Here is a 24,674-nt window from a genome sequence, read left to right on the forward strand (position 1 = left end):
GCTAAGTTCTTTATATTATTTAAGGCTCACAATTAAATCTGAGGTAGGTATTTTTATTACCTCAATTTTACAGATGAGAAAACTGAGGCTTGGAAAATTTACCTGAAGTACAAATAAATAGTAAATAGTTAAAGGAGAAAAGATCCAAGTGAGCTCTAACTCCCAGCATGTTACAAGTTACCAGGGCATCTCAGAAGAATGTTCTTAGACAACAGGATAGAAAAACCGTGAAATAACAATTAGGTAAAGAGGGACTGAAAAAGTTACAGAGAGCCTTGCTTAAGAATGAAGGCAATTTCCTGGGAATAAAACCCTGAACCTAACAACTATTTTAAATTTCTGAACTTTAAGAAATTTTTCAAATTTTGGAACTAACAGGTCAATTCACTGTTTGGGAAAGAAACCAACAAGCAATTGACACATTTCAATACAAGACATTTATGCCTCCCCTCTGCACTTTTTCCATTCAAAATTCCTTCAGTACACATTTGATAAGTGCCTAGTATGTGTAGGGCATCTTCAAGATTCTAATTAATCACCTCCCTTAACTTTCCACCTGAAACACCTAAGTGATGCGTACTCTGTAGACAAGAGTTTTTCTTTCTTCCTTTTATCTGCCCAGATAGATATGTCCCCAAATAGATCAACAATTATTGATGAAACATTGAACACAAGAACCAAGTCCTAGCAAAATTTAAAATTCTATTTATAGAAATGTTCGTATTTCAAAAAATGGACAGATACAAGTTGCAGTCTTGTTACCACCACAGCCTTCAAGGGTCACTTACATCAGCCAAGCAAGGACTATGTGTATGAGCTTGTCCCAGAGTGAATCAGCATCTGCTGAGTGATCACTTATATAAACACGAAACACAGTATTTTGATTAACACATGATTCGGATGAGTATAAGAACTTTCAGGCTTTTCCAGAGGATGCTTGTGGGACTGAATCAGGTCTAGTTAATCCTAGTTTGGGGAAACTTGAATTCCACATTGCTTAGACCTTATGATTCCAGTGATGATGGTCAGTGCACATACACACAAAGGATAACACGGCGTTAGCAAAACTCCAACATTATTCTGAGTCTCCCGAACTATTTAAATAAGAAGATACATTTGATGCCAAGAATAAAAAGGTAAACTGAACTTAGATCACTTGTGCATCCATTCAGCAAATAAAGACTCAGTGCCCACTACGATTCAGCAAGCTGAATGAACAATAAGCTTATTTCCTCCAAACTACATTTCTCCCTTTTTCTCTTCAACTGTGAAAGCTTCTTTGACCCATGTTAGTTTCACTGAAATACAATTTTAAATTTCCTTCAATTTATTAGGGTAGGTGTTGGTTGTTTTTTTTTTCTGCTTAGGAATCCTCTAAACATTAAAAATATTGATGCATAATTAACTAATGAAAAATAGCTTTAAAACTTCAACAAACTTCATAATGGACAGCATATACAAAAATATTTACAGCCAACATCACAGTTAATGGTGAAAACAGAATGCTTTCTTCCTAAGACCAGGAACCAGCCAACACTGTCCCAGAGATCATAGCCAACGTGATAAGGCAGGGAAAAAGGTTAATTGACCTCGCCAGATTCAAACACAGGGCTCTCATATTCTCAAGCACATGCTCTGGGGCAGGAGCTCCAGGAAGAAAAGAAACTCTGAGATGAAAGGGCTTCCTTCATTTTTTGATACACCAGGTTGCAGGAGTGAGGCTAACATCCAGATGAAGAAGTCCACTTGAGATTAAAAACACTGAACCCCAAAAGAGAGGTCCTGACTAAGAGGTGCATTGACAGGCAGTAGCCCGCATGTGTGATGGTAGGTGACAGCAGGGGTGACGGCAGGGACAAGGACAAAAATTCCCCACTGAAGAGGACCCAGACCCGGGCTGGCACGCTAGGGGGAACACCACCCTCTGACAGTGGCATGAGGACGGAGAGTCCAAGGGGAGGCAGGAAAAGAATGGTGACCAAAGAAAGAAGAAAGCTAAGAGGAAGGGGCTGGCCCAGAAGCCAATGGCAGACAGCTCTCCAAGGAAGAGACAGGAGTCCCCAAGGAGGAGACAGGGCCACTCTGAGAAAGATGCTACACGAGAACACTCTCTCAGGCAAGCTTTCTTTTTCGAGTATGACTCATGTCGGGCACAGTTTTCTTTTCTACCTAAGAAACTAAGCCTTTCTAGTCTTAAACTTTTTTTTATCTTTAAACCTGAGAAACTTGCTGTGCCTTCTATCTGAATTTCAGAACCAAGGTGCTATACCAACCAACAAGATTAGGAAATATCATAAAATAAAACAAATACTGCAGAACACAGATGATGTTGCTCAAAAGCAGAACAAGGCTGCAGCTGTGTTTTATCTTTTTAACAGTTGCTTGGAGGCGAGGAGCCACCAGCCCTTGGGGAATTAAGGTAGCACAGAACTGGTCCCTGGCTCCCGAGAGACCACAGAAGTGGCTCAGTGGGAACACCACAAAACGTGGTCTCTCTGGGCGGCGTGATGCAGGGCTGCAGAGGTCCCAGGGCCACCACTGCCGCAGTGAGCACTCATGTAGTCACACAGTGTGATCCAGCGGTACCTGCCTGCTCCCAATGGCTGGGAAGGGAACCAGAAGACCTAAGAATAAGGAAAATCAAAACCAGTTTGACCAGATATGTGTCTGAGATACAACATAACAGGCACACAGGCAAGAGCAGCCACGTGGGCGACAGGGAAGAAACCTAAATGAGCTGTGGTCCTAGAACTTCAGACGATAATAACTCAACACGTACATGTGTTCAACGAAAGACAGAAAACATTAGAGGGAATGATTCTTTTATGTGCCAAAAAAATTCTTTTGGTCTGTGCACAAATGTTTAGGAAAGAAAAAACTCCTAAAGAGGCTCAGAGAACAGCAGAGGTGAAGAAAACAAACCCTGATCATCCCCCAAGGATTCTCCCTGCATCGTTTTGGCAGACGCCTCAGCTGTCCATTGGCTTTTGCTTGTGTGGTCAGGGATTTAATGATTAATGCCACATGTGACACGGGCTGCTATCAGCGTCTTCATTTTTCAAACGTAAACCCACTGAGTGCTCCATTCCATGTACCACATGGTGAGTGGGTAGTGGGGAAAGGATTGCAATGTAATCTTCCCAGACTTTAATTCCTGTTCACAGATAAGCAGACAGGTTCGCACAGGCTTAAGACACGTGTACGTACAAGGAGAAAACACACAGAATCGCTGGGGAAAACATTTTGGCAAATGGCTGAGACTGTTCAACCTAAACATAATTTCCTTTCTCACGTTAGTGTAACCTCTCTCTCTGAATCTTTTCCCCCCTCACAGATCTCCTATTGTATATTCCATAAAGTATATTCTATATTCTATAAAGTATATCCTATGTGTTGAGAGGCTCTTCTGCCACACCAAAGCAGTACTTACAGGAATCGTGAATTTGTTACCTCGGTTAATAGTCTCAGCCTCACTTTATTCATCTTCAAAATATGAATTAAATTAACTTTCATAGATACTGCATAGATTTTGCATAGAATAGCAAAAAATTATTTAAAATATCAGCAACAGTGTCTGAGCCATTTACAAAGACTCACTTGGATTTGTCTTGGCACATTCTAGTAGCATAACACATACAGATGCACACGTGTATGTTGTCTTTTAAAAACAAAGAAATTGACAGGACAGTTAAGTAACACCTTTAATCAACCAATTTAACATTGAGAAGTATCTATATGTGTGCATTTTCACATTGGAATTTCCAGCATACTATCAAAGGGTTAAATATGTTAGAAGGTGTCTTGTGAATATTGATTACCTGGAATTTCATAAAAACTCTTGGCCATACATGACAAAGAGAAATAACAACAGTCAGGGAGGACAGGGAGGCTCACAGAAACATATTTTACCAAGAATGCATTCTCAGGTTATAAAATCTTTTGGCAGTCTAGTAGACATCATTACCATGCCAAACAACTTCCTTACCTTTTACTTCCCAGTCTTCTGACAAAAGACAGCGAGATCCTGATTTGAACACAGTAAGATCACAAAAATGAAAGGTATGTTCTCATTATCCAGAAGGGTATGAAATCTTTCTGATTGAGCTCAGGGCCATACTTAGCTGATTCTAAGTGTGAACCACAAGAATCCAAAATCTAAGGTCGGATCATGATAGAAAAGCAGCTTTCTTTACAGAGGTGAGGAGGGGGGAGTAGCTAAGGTGCTTCCACAATCACCTGAGGAATCCGATCAACTCACGGACTAGCAAGCATTCCCAGCAGAATGGAACGCCAAAGCAGACACCTTTAGCAGTGGGGTGGATGACACCAGGAGACTCACGACTTGGAAGGAGAATAAGAGAAGAAATCATCTGCCAATTCTTTGTACAGCTGACCATGGTCAAAGCCTTACTTATTGCTCCTTCTCAACCTCACTGTCTTCAGATCATAGCAACAAAATGTGAGCAGCTATCACAAGACTTTTTAAATCAACTTCTTACCAACAGAAGACAGTTCAGTTTTAACTTTAACAATCTACACCATTTCCTTGTTTTCTAGGAAAAAGTCACCAAGACTGATCCCAATGTGGCTATGAAGTTCTCTTTCCAAAATGCCCAACCTTCCCTCTGGACCGGGCTTCATGTCCCATCCTCAACCTCCCATCCCACTCTAGCCTCTACCCCTCTCCCTCCTTTCTCAAAATCCACAACTGTACAAAGTTATCATCAAGTAGTATGAGAATAATTTCACACCCACTTGCTTTATGGGTGAAAACTATGAAACTTTCAAAGAACAGCAAACCTTAGGTTATACACAGTTCCTGAGTGCAGAGAAAGATGGAAAGCTTACCTGTTCACTTCAAGAACCCTAATGCAATAAGAGAAGAAAAATAAGGAGCAAATATTGCTCCTACTTTTATGGATGATACAGTATTTGCTTAGAAAAATCAAATGGTCAACTGAAAAGCTACGAGAGTTATTAAGCAAATTCAGTAAGGGAACCATATGATGAATACATATATATAATCCGTAGTCTTCTATATATTAGTAATAACCAATTAAAAATTGAGAAAAAATCATTTTCCATCACTAGCAAAAATTACTAAGCAGAAATTAATAATGTGTAATGTCTACATTTTAAAAACTATAAAAGCTATACTAAAGGGCATAAAGACCTAAAAAGTTCTGAGACAGTCTATGTTCTTCGATAGGAAGATTCAAATCAACAGGACATCAATCCTCTTTAAATTACTATACATTCCACGTGCTCTCAGATTTTTAAAACAACGTGATAGGCTGATTCTAGAGTTCATCTGGAAGAACAACTTTGCGGAGAATAGTCAAGAAAGAAGATTTTGAGGGGGAAAAAAAAGAGTAACAAGGGGGTATCTGCCCTATCAGACAGCAAAACAGTCTACAGAGTTACAGGAATTTTAATAGCTTGCAACCGAGCAGAAATATTCCAAGTCCAGGAATAGATACAAGTCATACGTAGATGCAGAATATGATAAGGGTGGCATTTCAAGCAAAGACAAGACGGGCACTATAACAAACAAACAAAGTTTCGTTTGATGAATATATATATTCATCATATGGTTCCCTTACTGAATTTGCTTATAACTCTAGTAGCTTTTCAGTTGACCATTTGATTTTTCTAAGCAAATACTGTATCATCCATAAAAGTAGGAGCAATATTTGCTCCGTATTTTTCTTCTCTTATTCCATTAGGGTTCTTGAAGTGAACAGCCCGCTGTTCTGTTGTGGACTCCCCAGGGTGTAAAACCAGCAGCAGCCCCGTCTCCCCCAACCACATACTGTGCGAAAGCCAAAAGGTGTGTGAGCCTATTACAGCTTCTCACCAAGTCTCTAAGCAAGGCCCCCAGCCACTCAAATCAAACCAGAGTCCTCCTGGCACATTTTAGCTTTCAGGTTCTCGTGAGAGAGCTGCAGTGGCAGCCTCACGCTGCCAGGGGATGGCACCCGGGCCAAGGGGCCACACAGGCTGCGCCTGAGTCAGGGGTGAGTCAGTCCCTCGGCACCTGCCAGCCCCGCTTGGATGCCGCCACCCCTCGCACACAGCCTCTTTGTTACAAAAACATTTCCAGGCCTCCCCCAGCATTCTGTAGTTGTCTGTCCCCTTCAAAGCATGACCATTAACCACCTCGAATTCTGCAAAGAAAAGTGACTGCTTAGCGTTAAAACAGTCTACCCCCACCAGGAGGGGGGGGGAAGTGAGAAACTCTCAATTCTCATTGCAAAAGGATGATTCTTAATGGAAAACCTTGGGAAGAACTCGGGACAAGCATTCGGAAATGACGCCAGGATCCTCTGCATGTGCTGAGGCATCAACAAAGACTTTTATGATTTGACATTCTGAACATGTCCCTAAGGGGAATACTGTTTAGCATTTTATGGTGTGACAGCTTACCCATGTCTTAAATGTTCCTTTCATTAGAAGTTCTTTTTTTAACTAGTACTGTCCTAACCAAAGCTGTGTAGCAGTTTAAGAAGACAAAGCAAAATGCCTGGATTGAAGCTGTTCTCTGTTTTCATGTAGGAATCCAACCTATCATTATCAGAGCTCTGGGAGGGCTGCAAGGCACCTCAAAGCAAAGAAGAACTGTTTGAGAGCCTATAGTATTTCCAAGATGGGATCACTGAGAAATGTATGGACTGGTCCATGTTCAATGTTCTGGGTCCCCAGAACTGCCCAAAGAAACTGATATCCTGCCACTCCACACAGCAAAGGGTCCCAGCACTTTTCAGAAGGCTCCAAATGTTTTTTCTTCCTTTTTTTTCCTTCCGGGGGGGGGGGGGGTAGGGGAGCACTGGGGAGAGGTCAGGAATAAAAGATGCTCACATGTGTGTATGTATGGGTACTAAAAATAGATTTTAAAATGTGATTGGCAAAATTGGCAGCTACTATTTAAGCTGCAGCAGTCCGAGACAAATATTTTCAAGGAAATTAATTTAAACATTCATGAAAAAATGTTAAAATGTATCTGAGCACACACTAATAACCTCCTCTTTTTTGTTTCAAATAGAATTGGATTCTATCGAATGTTAAATAACTAAAATGACGTTTAACAAATTACAAACTGAGTGCCTGAGCCTTTCTCCCTTCTGATCTTAATCTATAGGATGAGCACTTGCAGGGACAATCTCCAACACTCAGCCCCCTGTAACTAAAATCTGTGATCCTAACTTTGAAACATTTGCATTCCCCACTCTGTCACTGCAGGGCACAAAAGGGAAAAGAAAGTCAGAGACATTTGCTTAGTAAAATGAAATCCTTACTTGGCTCTCCTATGATTTCATTTGCTTTTTATAGCTTGGCTTTCAAACATAGTAATTGCGCTCTTTCTTTTTTAAAGACATGGATTTACACCACATTTAATTTGAGAGTCCCTATATATAGTTTGCAGTCCACGATAATAGCAAATTCACAAGATCCCACCCCTGAAGACCTAAATATAACAGCAATTTGGGAAATAGGATCTTTTTTTCCAATAAAGAAAAAATATCGAAGTAGGCAAAGAGAACTTATCCATCTGCCACCAAACGACAATTCCTACACCCAGCTTTTATGATACTCTCAGGAAAAAAATAATGCACAATGTTCTTCCAGGAAATTTGTTGTCTGAAAATCTTCTGAAATTAAAAAAAAAAAATACCATGTTGTTTTGTTTCTATTAGCTCTTGTAATCTCTGGTTCAGATATTAGGAATTAAATCTTACCCTGAGCAAAGCAGTTATTCCAGTCTACTTTCAATTCTCATAAGGCAGGGAGAATTCACTTTTGTTCTTCGATTACTTATTTCTTACTAGAGAAAAGTGGCCACACGCATACTTTTCCCAGAATCATAGAGCCGTAGAGACAAGACCTGCATGGCACAGTCCAGAGAGCAGGTGCTCTGGAGCCAGACTATGTCGAGATCCAGCTCCACTGCAGAGCCCCTCACCCTCTGAGCCCGTGTCCCTCTCCACAGACTGGAAGGGACTCTGTCCCGGAGAGCCGCTGGCAGAGCACTAAAGGAGATGCTGCTAAAGTGCCTGGTCCAGCCCCTGGCATCCATCCACAGGCTCCTTTGAAGTCAACAAGAGGATGATGTTGCTCATGATGAAACAGGGTCTTGTAAAAAATACTCTCTCCAATCTCCTAATTTTGTGCACAAAGAAGAGGAGTAAGGACCAGAGAAGTTTAGTAATGTGCAAACCAACAATCTGCAGCTCAACAAGTGGTCTACAGAGCAGGACTATTTAAGGTTCCAGTTAGGACTTCTGTAGATGATGAACAATAGCACAAAAATATTCAAGTTCACAAGCAGCTTCACTCCAAGGAAGGTGGCCTAAATCTCATTATTCCTGGGTGTGCACAGAAATAAGAACTTTCCCCACAAGAAAGGCCTCCAGAGGGTGATGGATACAATTTGCCTTCATCCAACTTCAAGTAACTCTTCATCTTTGTTTGGCCACTTAAGACCGTGTGCTTACAGCGGGGTTGCAAACCGGAATGCTACCAGCACACACGGGTGCCAGAGCAAGAGGAACACACTGACGTGGTATAGCTCAGGCCCTCCCTAGATACCATTTCCATTCACAGAACACATAAACTTGGACAGAAGTACCTGGAAAGGACCAGGGCTCGGTATGGAAAGGTTAACTATCTGCCATTTAGCTGCAAAGTTTAATAAGAACCCTTTTTGCCCCTAATGACAAAGGTCCCTCACACTGACCCATCAACAACCTGCAGCATGGCACAGTTTGGTGCCTCTAGATTTAACTTCATGCTGAGGCTTGGCTTACAGGGAACCAGGTGCTCAGTACCTGCAGCTTTTAGAGCTGGGATTCCTGACCGGCTCAGATTCTCCTCCAAAGTCAAGTCCCTGAAGTGGCTGTAAGTAAAATCCAATTCAAATTCAGGTATCTTGAACAAAGAGGAAAGGACTGCAGATTTCAAAATAAATTCATTTGCCAGGAAAAAAACAATAGAACAAGAACTGGGTTCTTCCTTCTCTCTCAGTGCCTTAGTTTGGGGGAAAAAACCCACTTCTGCAAAACAGAAGCCAGAAAGGAGGAAACCTAAGATGGATACAAAAAGGAATTCACTCTCTACACATCCCTGGCTGCCAACCCAGCAACACGACACAAGCGAGCTCTTGAAATGCTCTGCTGAGAAACCACCCGCGGTCCTCGCATGCACAAATGGGAACCTACGCTTAAGTAGCAGCCACACCCCAACTTTGGTAAGCCTGGGCTTCTCATGATTCAGGAATGACAACAGCAGACACCGCGATGCTTCCGCAGGGCAGCTGGCACCGTTCCCCACAAGGTGCGAGCTGTCCTGGCACGATGCAAGCGCTGGCTGTTCAGGAGTCTCTGGTTAGCATCCGATACGTCTATCAGGGCTGGGCTCTTCCAGGATCAGACAGGCCCACCTGGACACACAGCCTGCCCAGCGCTGGTGAGTCACCTTTAAATCAAGTTGGCATCTTACAGCTGTGGGTAGAAAGCTCAGCACATCTGTACCTTTCCCTCCTTTCTATCTCATTGGTATCTTCTCCTCTAATGATTAGTACAGACACTTACCAAGTTGGGAGAGCTCCATCATGACGAGCGAGTTCATTTTCATAAGCCCCTTTGGGCTGATGACAGGGGAGGGGGCGCAGGCAAGAGCCGCCAAGCGCCATGCTGCAGACTCTAGCAGGCAGTGACCCAACGGAGAGCTAGACGACCGAGCTTTGGGGGCAGTGGCAGAAAGAGGCGGGAGGTCGCTACAGGGTCCTCGCGCCACCTCTGCCAACTCCTGCGCTCACACAGCCCTGGCGCGTGCGGCGAGTGTAGAGCAAGGGAGTAAATGAACGGCCAGGCCGCACTGTACGTGCCACAGTGAAAGCGGGAGACTTGAACTTCAGTCCTGTCTTTGGCAGCGACAAGCTACCTGATGAGCTACAGGGTCAAGCCATTTAACTTATCAGAAACGAAGCTTCCTCGTCTATTTAAATGAAGCAATGGAGTGAATGGTCTCAAACGACCCCTGCAGTTCTTACACATGAAGAAATGGAAATCCTTGTGCACTGTTGGTGGGAATGTAAAATGGGGTAGGGGCTGTGAAAAACAATACAGTGGCTTTTCAAATAATTAAAAATAGAATTACCATATGATCCAGAAATTCCACTTCTGGGGGTGTGTGTGTGTGTGTGTGTCTGTGTGTATATACATACATACATACATAAAATTGAAAGCAGGGTCTTGAAGATACAGTTGTACACTCATGTTATAGCTACCTCATTCACAATAGCCAAAAAGTAGAAAAACCCAGGTATCTGTGGACCCATGAACAGATAAACAGACCATAGTATGCAGAAACACCGGGATATTATTTAGCTTTAAAAAGGAAGGAAATTTTGACACATGCTACAATATATATGAACCTTGACAACAGCGTGCCAAGTAAAATGAGCCAATCACAAAAGAATAAATGCTGGCCGGGCGCTGTGGCTCACGCCTGTAATCCTAGCTCTTGGGAGGCCGAGGCGGGCGGATTGCTCAAGGTCAGGAGTTCGAAACCAGCCTGAGCAAGAGCGAGACCCCGTCTCTACTATAAATAGAAAGAAATTAATTGGCCAACTGATATATATATAAACAATTAGCCGGGCATGGTGGCGCATGCCTGTAGTCCCAGCTACCCGGGAGGCTGAGGCAGAAGGATCACTCGAGCCCAGAAGTTTGAGGTTGCTGTGAGCTAGGCTGACGCCACGGCACTCACTCTAGCCTGGGCAACAAAGCGAGACTCTGTCTCAAAAAAAAAAAAAAAAAAAAAAGAATAAATGCTGTATGATTCTGCTAATGTAAGTTACCTAGAGTAGTCAAATTCATAGGGACAGGCAGGAGAAGGATGGCTGCCAGGGGCTGGGACGAAGAAGAAATGGCAAGTCACTGCGTGATGGGTTACAGAGTTTCCATCTTGCAACATGAAATAAGCTCTGGACACAGAATGCACTGAACTGTACACTTAAAAATGGTTAAGATGGTACATTTTATTATGTGTATTTTACAACAATAAAAAAATTTAAGTAGGTTTAAAGAAAGGAATGATGTTTATGGCCTAAGAATTATATCTCACTATGCCTGATTTTGACGGTTACCCTTCCATTCTTCAAATCGGCAGGTGTTTATCCATCACCCTCTGATCTGGATCTGATTTCCACGGCTTTTCTCAGGGGCTCCTCTGGCAGAGACAGAAAACACCTTTTTGAGTCCCGCTCTTTGGACAGTATCAGAGAAGTTAAATACCTTGGGCAAGGCTGTCCAGCCCAGAAGTGGGGACACCAGGACAGAACCCACAGTCTATGACCTTGATCTGCTTCCTTTTCTAGCCTGCTGCACTAATTCTGCAAGTGAGGAAGCAAAGGCTCAGAAAGGGTGAGTAAGTTTTCCAAGATCACACAGCGGGCCGGTAGCCCCACAGGCAAGAAGTCAGGCCACCCAATTATCAGCCTAGTGTTCTCTCCCACATCCCACAGAAACCCGCATTTGGGGAGGAAAGGCTGGACTCAACAGAATTCCCAAGGCAACCCACTCCCACCACTTTCAACCTTCTCCCCACAACCAACAGCTTCATTCAATCATTTGTTTAGCAAATCATTTATAAGAACTTAATTTTCCTTTTTAAAAAAATCCTCCGGGCACAAGCTCCCCCTTACAGCTACCCAATTCATTATTCAATCAGCAGATATTTATTAATCACCTACTAATCTGGATCCCATTAATGTGTTTCTTCAAGGGCTCTTCTAGCAGAGACAGGGAAGAATCCTCGACATTGCCACTGTTTGGGATTGTCACAAAGAAATCAAACAAAAATACCATGAGAACAAAACTAAGGGCCGAAATCTGTGGCACCATCAATAAGTCTATCAGCAGTCAAGAGGAGTTGTTGTTCCAGGTAAATTCACCAGCAGCCTTCACTCACAGTCCCAGCATTCCCAGTTGTAAAAGGGAAAGAGCATTTATTGACACTTGCTGAGCACAACACTAGGGCTTTTCCTCAAGGCAACCTTGCAGGATAAGTTATCAGAAACCCAACTACAAACAAGGACACCGAAGTACAAAGAAATAAATACTTTGTCCAAGATCACACAGCAAAAAACCAAATCATTATAGATTCATCCTCAGGTCTGTCCGGTTTCAAATACTGTATTTGCCCTAAAATTCAGTGATGCTTAAGAAATAAAAATACATACAGGTAGTATTATATTACTAATCTGGATTTTAAGGCGCGTTTTGTTAAAATCAGTGGACAAGCAAGTATATTCATCTATGTATTCAGTCAACAAACATTTGAACTTCCTCTTGGGGACAAAACCCAGTACTACAGACACTGCCAGAAGCCAAGAAAAAAAACTACCTATATTTTATCAGTCTTGCCTTCAAGAGGATTATAATCCATAATAGTAAAGCCAATGCCAATCTTACCTCCCACTAAGGGAGGTAAGAAACTGCTCGCATGCAAATTATAACTAACAAGACAGAAAACCTGTGCTACCCCAATGTAAGAAAGTAGTAAGAAGCGAGACAATGATTGCCTCCAACAGGGAAGAATGTTGGCCCTGAAACGCGGATAAGCGGATGGACTCTGAGACGGCGTCCAGCAGAGACACGCTGCACAGACCGAAGTCTAGAGTGGAGCCACACGACAGAGTTAACATGTGAGCCATGCTGGTAATGGTTTCTAGTTGCCATATTGAAAAAGGGAGAAAGAACCAGGTGAAATTAATTTTAATAATACATTTTAACCCAATAGATCCAAAATATTGTCATCTTAACGTATAAACAACATAAAAATACTAATGGGATGGTTTACATTTGGTTTTTCATATAAATTCTGCGAAACCACCCATGCGTCTTATACTCACAGCACACCTCCGCTGCACCGACCACATTTCACTGGCTCAGCAGCCAGTCCACATGACCAGTGGCTACTGATCTGACACACAGGTCTAGAAGTGAACCATAGTCCTATGTGTTTTGTTTTTGATTTTGTTTTTGTTTTTGAGGGGTCATGATTAACCCAATTAGGCCAAAGCAGAAGCTTCATGAAGACATAGAGGACTTAAAAATAGAAATAGAGGACTTAAAAAGTCAGGCTAGGTTTGGGCTTTATCTGTGAGAGGACAAAAAAAAAAATGGGTGTGATTTTCTAGAATAGGTAGAGACAGGAAGGGAGGTCTGTACCAACCACCGAAGCCGCTGCCTCAAGCTCTCAGCCTCTCAAGGACAGCAGATGCCCTCTGCCCGCCCAGCCCCCTCACTGGTCCCATCTGACTTGTCTCCTGCTATCAACTGGATCCCACTTAGTCCCAGTGACTTCCAAGATAATGTCACTACCAACCGGATGCCCTTTGTCCCTTCGAATAAGCCTCATGAGTCCCCGGGAAAGCAAATTCCAAAGTCCCATCTTTCCATCCCTGCCCCTGGACCAGCCACCCCGCCCCCGCCCCAGGCTGCCTTTCAACATTATTGAGCAAGAGTGGGGAGGAGGGGAGACTAGGAATTCTAGTTCTCGAACTTTACCCAGCCCTCCCTGCAGCTTTCCCTCTTCTTACTGCCATGTGATTGATTCTCTATCAACTCCTACATCACATCCAATTTTTTGCATCTACTCAAGTATCCAAAGCCACTCTAACGCCCTTCATGCTCAGCTGATACCCTTCCCTCTGACATTATTTTAAGAACACTTTCCCCCAACTCTCTTCCTTTCTAAGCCTTAAAACATCTCTGCCTCTTCACCTGGCTTCCCCGCCTGTCTACGTCAGCAGACGTGTCCTCACCACCCAGGCCACCTGCTTGTGCTCCTCACCTGAAGTTCCTCTCTCCTCAGAGACCCTGCTGAACGCGGCGTCCAGCCCTCGAGGGCACCTTCAACTCCTCTCTCCCTTTCTGACCTGCCCGTTTCCCTCCTGCGCTTCCAAACCCACCCGCCCCGCCCCGGTACTGCGGAAGCCTTTCCTCGCCCTCTGAAGTCATTTCATTTTCCTTTACTGCCACCAAAGATTTTTCTTCAAAATGTCTCAAAAAAAAAGTGTCCCCCCATCATCTCTACTTCCTCCATCATTCCTGACAGCCAGAAATGGGGAGTCCATTCCCAACCGCTCTCTGAAATGCTTCCAATGACTCCTAAACTCTGAAATCCAATGGCCTCTCCTCAGTCATTTCCGACCAGCAAGAAAAGTTACAAGGAAGAAAGAAAGACATCAGCACATCTCCACACCCTGAGACGCCAACCTGTAACGCTCTGGGACCTTACTTTACACGCGCGCGCGCACACACGTGCTCTCCCACGGTGTTTTACCTTACACAATTTGTTAAGTAGTGTTGTTTTTTTAATTTACCCCCTTCCATAGTGCCAACCTCTCCCCTCCCAAGCAGCATTAACATAAACACCAGAATTTTTTTTTATCCTTTTATGTCCTACAAAAACAGGATTATAGTGTACATGGTTCTTGCCTCTTCTTTTCTCATGGGAACCCTTCCAGGTCAAGTGCTACAGCATCTGAGGCTCGGATGTGTCACACCTTATCCAGCGTGCCCCTGCCGAGAGCATCCACTCAGTCTGCAGCTCTTCGCCACTACAAACAATGCTGCAATAAATACTCCTGTGCAAACAAATTACATACAGCTGCTATTATTTCTGTGGGACGGAGTCCCAAGGGAGGAACCGCTGGGTCAAAGGCTATGTGCATTTGAAATTTTAATAGATTCTGCCAGAACTCCTTCCAAAATGGGTATTCCCACCAGCAATGCTTAAAGGTTCCCCGCCAGCAACGAGCATTCGTCACTCTTTAAAACTTTAGCCAGTCTTGATGGTCTGATGTACATAAAGTTTAAAAACTCTCCCTCATCGCCCACCCTGCTCAGGAAATTCATTCTCTCCTTTGACAATCCTTTCGGAGCTACTTCTCTCTCTCCTATTCTTCTTCCACCTTCGAAAACTAAGCGTAAACAAGGTCCTGTCCTGGTCTTTTCTCCTCTCTTTGCACACTCCTCTTTGACAATTTCAATCTTTCTCAGAGTTTTAATCATGCCCTCCAGGAAATGAATGTTTATCTGCACATCCAGCCAAGACCTCTCTCTCCAGCTCCAGATTTCAAACTGCTCATACAACGTTTCTCGTTTAGCCTGCTAACACCCCAAAAATCAGTAGGATCAAACCCAAACTCTCCTGGCCTTGCCCCAAACCTATTCCTTGCCCAGGTCTATGAGTAGAGTAGCACCATCCTTATCACAGACGCCCAGGCTTGAATGCCCAGTGTTATATCTAACTCCATCCTACACTTTGCCCCCACATCCTGCCAGCTGCCCAGTCTGAACAGTTAAACCCTCACCATCCTCCCAAGCCCTTCCAAGCTCCTGTTCCAATCTGCCTCTGCAGCCTTTCAACCGACAACCAGCTCATCCTCCAAACTCAACCAACACGAGCAGGTCCGGTTGCTGTAGCCTAAAGGAGACTCTTTTTCTCCTAGGAGAAGAATCTGTACAGAAGGAACAGAAAAGGTAAACAGTTGCTTACTGGAATCCCCTCTGCTGCTCTGCCCTGTCTCGGCCATGGAAATGTTCTTCTCTGTCATAGTTTTAAAGAGGAAAAATACTTGGTAGAAGAAACTGAATAAGTAAATGAATCATGTAATATAAAATAACAAGAACCTGCAATAGGGTATATGTGTACATTCGCAAAATGAACAAAACCTCAAGACAAAAGAACAGGAAAACTATCTACCACAGTCAAAAGCATCCTACATTTATATAAATAGCAGAATCATTTTACAGTCGCATCTGTCTCATGATAGAGTTTCATGAATCAGATCCATAAATGGGTAGCATGAAAACTCAGCATGATTCACATTATAATAGAAAAAAATCACTAGAGTGGGCTAGACAAAACTTACTAAACTTGAAGAAACAAAACTAAAAAAGTAGTTAGCATAATACTTAATCTTCAGTAATTTGAGAAGAAAACAGTGAAAAGAACTACTTAATAAACATTTATGATGCCCATGAATTAAACCCTATCCTGCATAACAGAGGAAGGATAATTAAGAAATAACACCAATAACCTGGAAGAATACAAAGACTAGCTAGAGAGATGAAACATACCTATAAAAGAAGAAAGGACAAAGAAAAACATATTTTCAAGGGCAAAGAGTTAAATAAAAATGAAATATGAAGACGAGTAGCATGAGATTAGCCCAAATAGATTTTATGGACTTTGGTATATGGAAAAGGCCCCCACTTTTTTGTGTCAAAGCAAAAAAGAATAACAAGTTGACTTTAAATTATGTAAGATCTCTACTAAGTATACACTTCTCCTTAAGTTTTTGCTTAGTTTTCTCGCTGGAAGACATAAAACGTACACTGATCTGCCCCACATCAGCGTGTGAGAGAGTGTGAGTGTGTATGTGTGTGTGTAATTTTTCTGCCTAACAGTATCTTAAATGTTTTCTAACCTAGCGATAAGAATTAGAATCCAAGTTGCAGTGATACTTAGCACTTAGGAAAGACGCCGTGAGAGTTCCTCCACCAACTGGGGCTCCAGCCCCTTCTAATGGAGACTGTCAACAATCCGTCATCCCTGCTAATGGCGGGATGCGGTGTCACAGATAATTTAAACAGCTGTCAGAGCCCAGCAGCTCCTCAGAATTCCATATGGCTTGTAAAACGCACATGTGCTCCGCGCCCTTCCCCCTCTCAAGTAAGAGTTGGGAGGAAGGATATGAAGTCAGACAAACTGGGATTCAATCCCAACTCCACACTTCGATATCCTCCCCGACAACACGGATTTCCAATGTCCCTTTTGTGTAGCAAAGAGGAGCGTTCATTCGCAAAGCCCTGTGCAAGTTCCGAGCACAGTGTCTGCCACAGAGAGGACAGTAGTGGATGTTAGTAACCACGTCTTTCTTCTCTCTCCTGGAGTTCTTCCGCCTTCCACAGCACACCACTTCCAAAACACAGAGTTCCCCAAAGCAAAAGAGACAAAACTCTATGTCAAACTCTGAATACGGAGAACTTGTAGATTATCAAACACCTAAATAAGCAGAAAGGGATGGTATTACCTGCTGTCTGGATCACCTGTGGCACACACACCTGCTGTGGCACCGATGAGCTCAGCTACCTGCAGACCCCAAAACCCAGCGGCACCGCAGAAACCACGAGGTTTGGAGAGCATCTTACGCAGAGAGAAAGCCTGGGTCCTCCTGCCCACCGGTAGGGGATGCATGAGGAGCAGGCAAAGACGACACTCAGAAGCCCTAGCACAACGTCCAGATCTAGCAGGTGGGAGACACTGGGCCAGATGCTTAACCTCTCTCGCCTCCACCCTCTGAAGTGAATCTGAACTTACAACTCACTCTAAGGTCTCTCCCAGTATTTCATAATTTTAATATTACCCCAAAGCTCAAATGTGAGATTTTAAAGGGTGTGTGTGTGTGTTTATTATTTTTAAAGTAGCATCAGAAATTGTCCTGCTGTTAAATCTATTTAAAAAAAAAAAAAACCCACATATGGCCAGGCGTGGTGGCTCATGCCTGTAATCCTAGCACTCTGGGAGGCCGAGGCGGGCGGATTGCTCGAGTCAGGAGTTCAAAACCAGCCTGAGCAAGACCCCGTCTCTACTAAAAATAGAAAGAAATTAATTGGACAACTAAAAATATATCTAGAAACAATTAGCCGGGCATGGTGGCACATGTCTGTAGTCCCAGCTACTTGGGAGGCTGAGACAGGAGGATCGCCTGAGCCCAGGAGTTTGAGGTTGCTGTGAGCTAGGCTGATGCCATGGCACTCACTCTAGCCTGGGCAACAAAGTGAGACTCTGTCTCAAAAAAAAACAAAAAAAAACCCCACATATATTATAAAAATCAAGAGTTAATGGGTTGAGGTTGGTTGGTTGGTTTTTGTTTCTAAACTTACCCACTCCAACCCCCAGCACAAAGGTAGAAAATATATATTTTGGTAAGACTACATTCAATCGAAAGCTCAAAAGATGGGAAAAATCCAAATACTGCAAGGATTATCTTTCCCTTCCCACTCTGTAAACTTCCTTTTGCTCAGTGAACTCTCACAGTACAGAATGAGATGAGAGACGTGGGCTGTACAGTATAAAACGGAACAGGACAATAGAGGGGGTGGAGGGAAACAGGATTTGAACATGAAATGTGTATCATAAACTGGCCATAAGGAAAGATGATCTCTTTGAAATCGTGGGCTCTACTCAAACAGTATATGTTATTTATTAGCCACTCCCTTTTTTCTTTCTATAAAGAAATGCAGTACAGTATCAGCTTTGATATATTTACAATACTTCTCTTGGAGGAAGTCCAGAGTCTACATTTGGTTTTAAAAGAAGGTCCTTCCTGCATGGAAGCTATCTCAAAAAGCCAAAACACACATTCAGAAAAGCTAAGCCTCTCATTAACATTTTCCAAGCACACAGTAGCTATGCACCATTTGGCACCTACCAAAACCCCTCCAAAAGCATCAAAAGGCTGCCAACTTCTCCGTGCATTTATAAGAATAATTCCTGAAAAGGTGTCTGTTTGCAGAAGAATTCCACTTTTACTGGTACGCTGATCAAAAGTGTACCGTGTCCCCACAGAGAGCTGACTGGTTTTAGTGACTTGGCCAAATACCAAAATAGCTGTAATTAAATGGAATTGTGAGAGCCAGATGAGGTACAAAAGCCGAGGGTGATCCCAAAGGAACTAAAATTATGCTTAGCACATGTTTAAATTATACGCCAGTCACGGGGCAAACCACCGTCAGACACACCTCTCAGGAGAAAAATAGATCAGTGTGGCTGAAGGCAGTGCGCATCGAGACAGCCGTTGCACAGTTCAGAGCTAAGACCGACTGAAGTCATAGTCTAAAGCTTTCAAAATAAATATTTCATACTCAATTATTTTAATATGATACAAAAAAATCTGAGAGGCCACAGGATCTCCATTCAGTGAGTTCAGAGTCTGAGCTGAAACATTCCTGGGAGGCAGCAGCGACACGGGTCAGGTCTAAGGGAGAGAGCTTCTAAGTCAAAAGATAAGCACAGGCTAAGTGATTGCCTGTCTAGAAGTTCTCCTAACCAGTGTCCATTCCAGAACAACCAACCCCCCTGTGCCTTAAGGTGGGGAGTTGTAAAGACTCCTAAAGTCTCACAAGTTGAGTGGGCACCTAAAAGATCTTGAGGAACCATTTTTTGTCACTCCACATTACACATAACATTACTAAGGGCCCAAAAGAACCCACAATTTCATCTCTTACCTTTCCACAAGGTTTAAAAAAATAATAATCTGTTGATTTATGTACATAGCAACATCCCCAGATTCCCAGCCCCTCATCTCTAGGGAAACTTCGCCCAAAACAAAATTGGTCACCTGTGATTCACAGGGCACCCCTTTAACATTTTTAAAGATATTACAATAACACAATCGTCAAAATTGAAAGGCTGTCATGGGAATCCCATGAGTATGTGGCACAGGCTTACATAAGCATATGCATTATTATCACACACATTTTTAGTCACAGGCATGAACGTCGGAGTCTGGGTAAAGTGTGGCAGGCTGGGAAAGCAGCGCTGGGTCCCACACAAACACCAGACAGGGCCTGTCAACTTCCAGGACATCGGGTCCTGTGACGAGCTGTATTCGTTCACTGAAATCTCAGAGACCTCAGCAAGGCCTCCTACCCCCCAAGAGTTCATCACCTCCCATCTGCCGGGTGACACCTGAATTTCCACTCTCGGAGCTTCAGTTGTCTCTGTGGTTCAATCCATCATACTTTGTAAAAAAAAAAAAAAAATAGTTTGGTACTTTCTGTTTCCTCTCCCTTCACTTTTAAATTCATTCTTGAAGCACGGCAAGCAAAGATTAAGGAGGAGCTGCAGTACAGACATAATATGTTGTAGAAAATTCCCCCAGGTGATTAAGACAGACTCTCTCCCCAGGCTGGGAACCTCTGCTGTAGCTAAGGCTCTGGCCCACTTCATGTAGCTTTCAGAGATACTGTAGGGAGATAGATACACGTACATCTCAGTGGCTTTCTAACTTTGAAAGATAAGACATGTTCTACCTTGTGACTTAGTATACCCACAAGGTAATGGTTATTTTTACATGTCAATTTGAAGGGTGTTTGGGGATGAGGTTAGCATCTAAACTGGTGAACACGGCCAGGTGCAGTGGCTCATGCCTGTAATCCTAGCCCTCTGGGAGGCTGAGGTGGGCATTTGAGCTCAGGAGTTCAAGACAAGCCTGAGCAAGAGCAAGACCCCGTGTCTCTACTAAAAAAAAAAATAGAAAGAAATTATCTGGACAACTTAAAATATATAGAAAAAGTTAGCTGGACATGGTGGTGCATACCTATAGTCCCAGCTACTTGGGAGGCTGAGGCAGGAGGATCGCTTGAGCCCAGGAGTTTGAGGTTGCTGTGAGCTAGGCTGACGCCACAGCACTCTAGCCCGGGCAACAGAGTGAGACTCTGTCTAAAAAAAATCAAAAATAAAATAAACTGGTGAACTCTGACTGACGCAGATTGCTCTGCATCATGTGGGTGGGCCTCATCCAATCACTGACTAGAACAATGGATGAAACAAAATGACCAGCCTCCCTGAGCAAGAGGGAATTCTCCAGAAGACTGTCTTCCAACTTCATCATCAGCTCTCCCAGGTCTCCAGCCTGCTGGGCCACACTTCAAATTTTGAACTTGCCAGTCTCCATAACTGGGTAAGCCAATTCTTTATAATAAAAGTACACACAACACACACACCCTACTGGTTCTGTTTCTCTGGAGAACCCTAATACATTAGATAATTGATAGGTATCAAACTAAAACAGAATTTTCAAGAAACAATAGTTAACCTTAACCTTACCATAGGCAATGTATTTAGATACTTTATATTCCATATTATGCTATGTCAATCCACCTCATATCTTAATATGGGTCTTAGTCAAAAAAAGTCAGTAAGCCACTAGAATTTTTCTCTTTTTCTCTAAAAGTCTATTCGTATGCCGGGCATGGTGGCTCACGCCTGTAATCCTAGCACTTTGGGAGGCCGAGGCGTGCGGATTGCTCAAGGTCAGGAGTTCGAAACCAGCCTGAGCGAGACCCCGTCTCTACCAAAAATAGAAATAAATTAATTGACCAACTAAAAATATATATACAGAAAATTAGCCGGGCATGGTGGCGCATGCCTGTAGTCCCAGCTACTCGGGAGGCTGAGGCAGTAGGATCGCTGAGCCCCGGAGATTGAGGTTGCTGTGAGCCAGGCTGACGCCACGGCACTCACTGTAGCCTGGGCAACAAAGTGAGACTCTGGCGCAAAAAAAAAAAAAAGTCTATTCGTATAATAACACCATGACCCACTAAAGTAATTCACTACCCATGACTCATAGTTTGAAAGTTTTATTCCAAAAGTTGCCTACTATTAATATGTACAGTGCTCTGCACCTGTACATAAGTGAGTTTCTTCACTTAGTATATGATAGACATTGTTCCCTACTTGTTCATATTGTTTCTATTTAAATCTTTTCTTAAAAGAAGAGTGAGCTAAGGAAGAGTGAAAATAAGGGGTTCAAAAACACCCAGAATAGAGAAGCACTGAGTAACAAAAGTCAAATTTAAACCAATTCACAATTTCCCTCCAGCCAACATTAGGGCTTCCATAAAGCGGTTGGCAAAAGGAACCAAGGGCAGTAGGCGACATCTTTGGATTCTCGTGAATTATGAAGTCTTTCATTCCTTTTACTGAAAGGTTGGTGCTGCTGCTCTCCTTCTTATCTATTTTCCAGCAAAAATGCCAGTAGAGATTAGGAAATTCAATTCAGGCTTGACTAGCAGACTTACAAGAACAGGTTAAATTACTTTGACTCAATTACACACACCTGCTGTGCACAAAGGCCGGGAAGCACATCACTGTTACCCAAATCCTTTACCTCATTTCTTTTCTTACTAGAATTTCCCCATTTCTACCTGAAATGAGCTGTTTATCTTTCATGTTGCCATGAAAATCTCAAACTAATTTATTTCCTGCTTATTTATATGTCCTAAACACAGCTTCTTATATTAAAAGGCACAACTTCCAGGTTATGATAAGTCCCTTGGGCAGATTCTTTCGACTAACAGTTCAGTTTCCCGAGCACACAGAACCAGAGAAAGCCACGGGCGCTAGAGACGTCAGAAATCATCTCCCCCACTGGTGTCAGTAAGCGTTCGGTTCTTCAGAGGGGCCCTAGGGGCCTCCCTCCAACTCTACCCCAAAGGGAGTAAGAAAGACAGACAGACACATGAGTCCTTTACCCTTGCTGTAATTAATATAATTTCAATTTTCTCTCTTTCATATATTGGAGTTTCACACAAGATATAGTATGGAACAAAAGATCCCTCTAATTTTCAAGACAACTTCTTTTTTTGTATTTTACTTTATTTTTTATTACTTCATATTATGGGGGTACAAATATTGTTAGGGTTACATATCTTGTTGCTGCCCCCCCCACCCCGCTATGCCAGAGCTTCTAGCGTGTCCAGCCTGTAGGTGGTGCGCACAGCACCCGCCATGTAAGTACAAACCCTTCCCCTCCTCCCCCTCCCCCTGCCCACTTCCCGCTTACAGATTTTTTTTTCAGACATTTTGGTTACAATGTATATCTTTACCCGTCCCTAAAATGGGATAGAGGTAATCCCTTCCCCCCACCCACAATGCTCGCCACTTCCTTAAGATGTGGGTCTCCCCCCTCCAAATCCCTGTTGAACACTACCGTTTTTTGAGCACCATAGTTTTAGTCAGTCAGTACCAATTTGATGGCGAGTAGATGCGTAGCCCATTTTCCAGATCTTGTGTCGTCTTGCTTTGTATTACGGGCTTAAGCTTCATCCAGGATAGCATAAACAGTGCTAGCTCACTGTCATTTCTTAGGATTGAGTAATATTCCATTGTGAGCATATACCACATTTTAGTTATCCACTCATGAACTGAGGAGCACTTGGGTAGTTTCCATGCCCTTGCAATAGTGAATTGTGCTGCCATAAACATTCTGGTGCAGATGTCAAGACAACCTCTAACACCGCACCACTTCACAGATAGGACCACAGAGACCTTGAAGGTGAAGGACGCTCATGGACCCCCGCTCGGTACAGACCAGCCTGAGCTTCCAGGGCGGTGATTCTCCACACATGGTCCCAGAGCAGCTACTGGACACATCTTAGAAATGCAGATTCCGAGGCCAATCTCAGCTCTACTGAATCAGAAACTAAACACAGGGTCCCGTAATTTATGTCTTAACAAGCCCATCAGGTGATTCTGATGCCCAAAAGCCTGACAACTTGTTGTAGCACAACACTGAATGTGTTCCCCATTATTCTCTTCTTCTTCCTACCCTACATCTCTACTGCAGTACACATTAAGCAACTGCCCCCCAAATCTTGAACCTAACTATAGATTCACCCACTGAAAATGTTATAACATCACAATAAGATATTCAAACACTGCTATAGTGTAGTCAATGCATTTTTCTTCTCTCACAATAAGGATACCTACAACCAAAAGGGTCAAATAAAAGTTTGAGTTTTCAAAGAATAATTCAGGAGAGAGCAGAGTTCACTAATACTTCAGAGAATAAACCTCAAAGGGCTGAGCAATACTAAGAAATTTATTTCCAGCAAACCAGGATTGTGGTACCTTAGACTGTCAGTGACCAATAATACCTAAAACAGTACCAAAGAGACAAAACATAGGAAGATTATTAAACTGAGACAGCTCCTTCCAGGAAAACCTGGTGCAGAGACCTGGAAAATAACATAGGCTGATCAACTTTGAAGAGGTCAGCTGTTTCTTTTTTTAAATAATTATTAACAAAAAAATCATAGTTATTTATAACATAAAAGCAGGCCAAAGCTAAGTTTCCTCTCACATAAAATAAAGAGGTGAACTCCGTTGCTTCTAGGATTCCATTTAGCTCAATAACCAATAGGGTATCCTTAAATCCCCTACTCACACTTGAGTGGGGAAAGACCTATTTATCTTAGAGCAGATGATACAATCTGCTTTAACCAACACCAGGAGGCCCCTATTTGTGGGCCACTCTCCCTTTGTAAACTTGCACATTGCATTGGTCAGGCTACAAAGTGCACAGGCTGAGTTGTTGATATTGCCTTTGCTAACTTCAAAAATCCATAGATTTAGTTTCCAGTCCCATAGAAAATCTAAAACATTTCCTGGCTTTTTGGTGCAGCTCTCATAACAAATTCTTCTCATTTTTAAGCATTAGAGAAGAAAATCTAGTGTAAAGAATTCTGGAATCTAGGCCTATCTCTGCCAGTTAACAACTTGGGATGGAGGAACTGAAGCAGGTCATTTAACCTACCAGAAACATCACCCTTCTCTTCTGAAAATTAGGTTGACTTCTAAAGTCTTCTTCTGTTCTAAATGCTTACTAACAAATGACAACTATTAAAATAATATAGTGTGGTTTGTGACTTGGGACCATAACATTTTGAATATGCATATGTGCATATAAATTCTCATTTAAGTATCGCTGTTACTTACATAGTTAAGTTTGTCATATCTACTGCACACAGAAGGTGCATATCTACTGCACACATAAAGGTACTTTCATGCTTTTTATTTATTCAAGAATTATT

The sequence above is a fragment of the Microcebus murinus genome, chromosome 5, assembly GCF_040939455.1.
Source record: "Microcebus murinus isolate Inina chromosome 5, M.murinus_Inina_mat1.0, whole genome shotgun sequence".
In the NCBI taxonomy this organism is placed as follows: Eukaryota; Metazoa; Chordata; class Mammalia; order Primates; family Cheirogaleidae; genus Microcebus; species Microcebus murinus.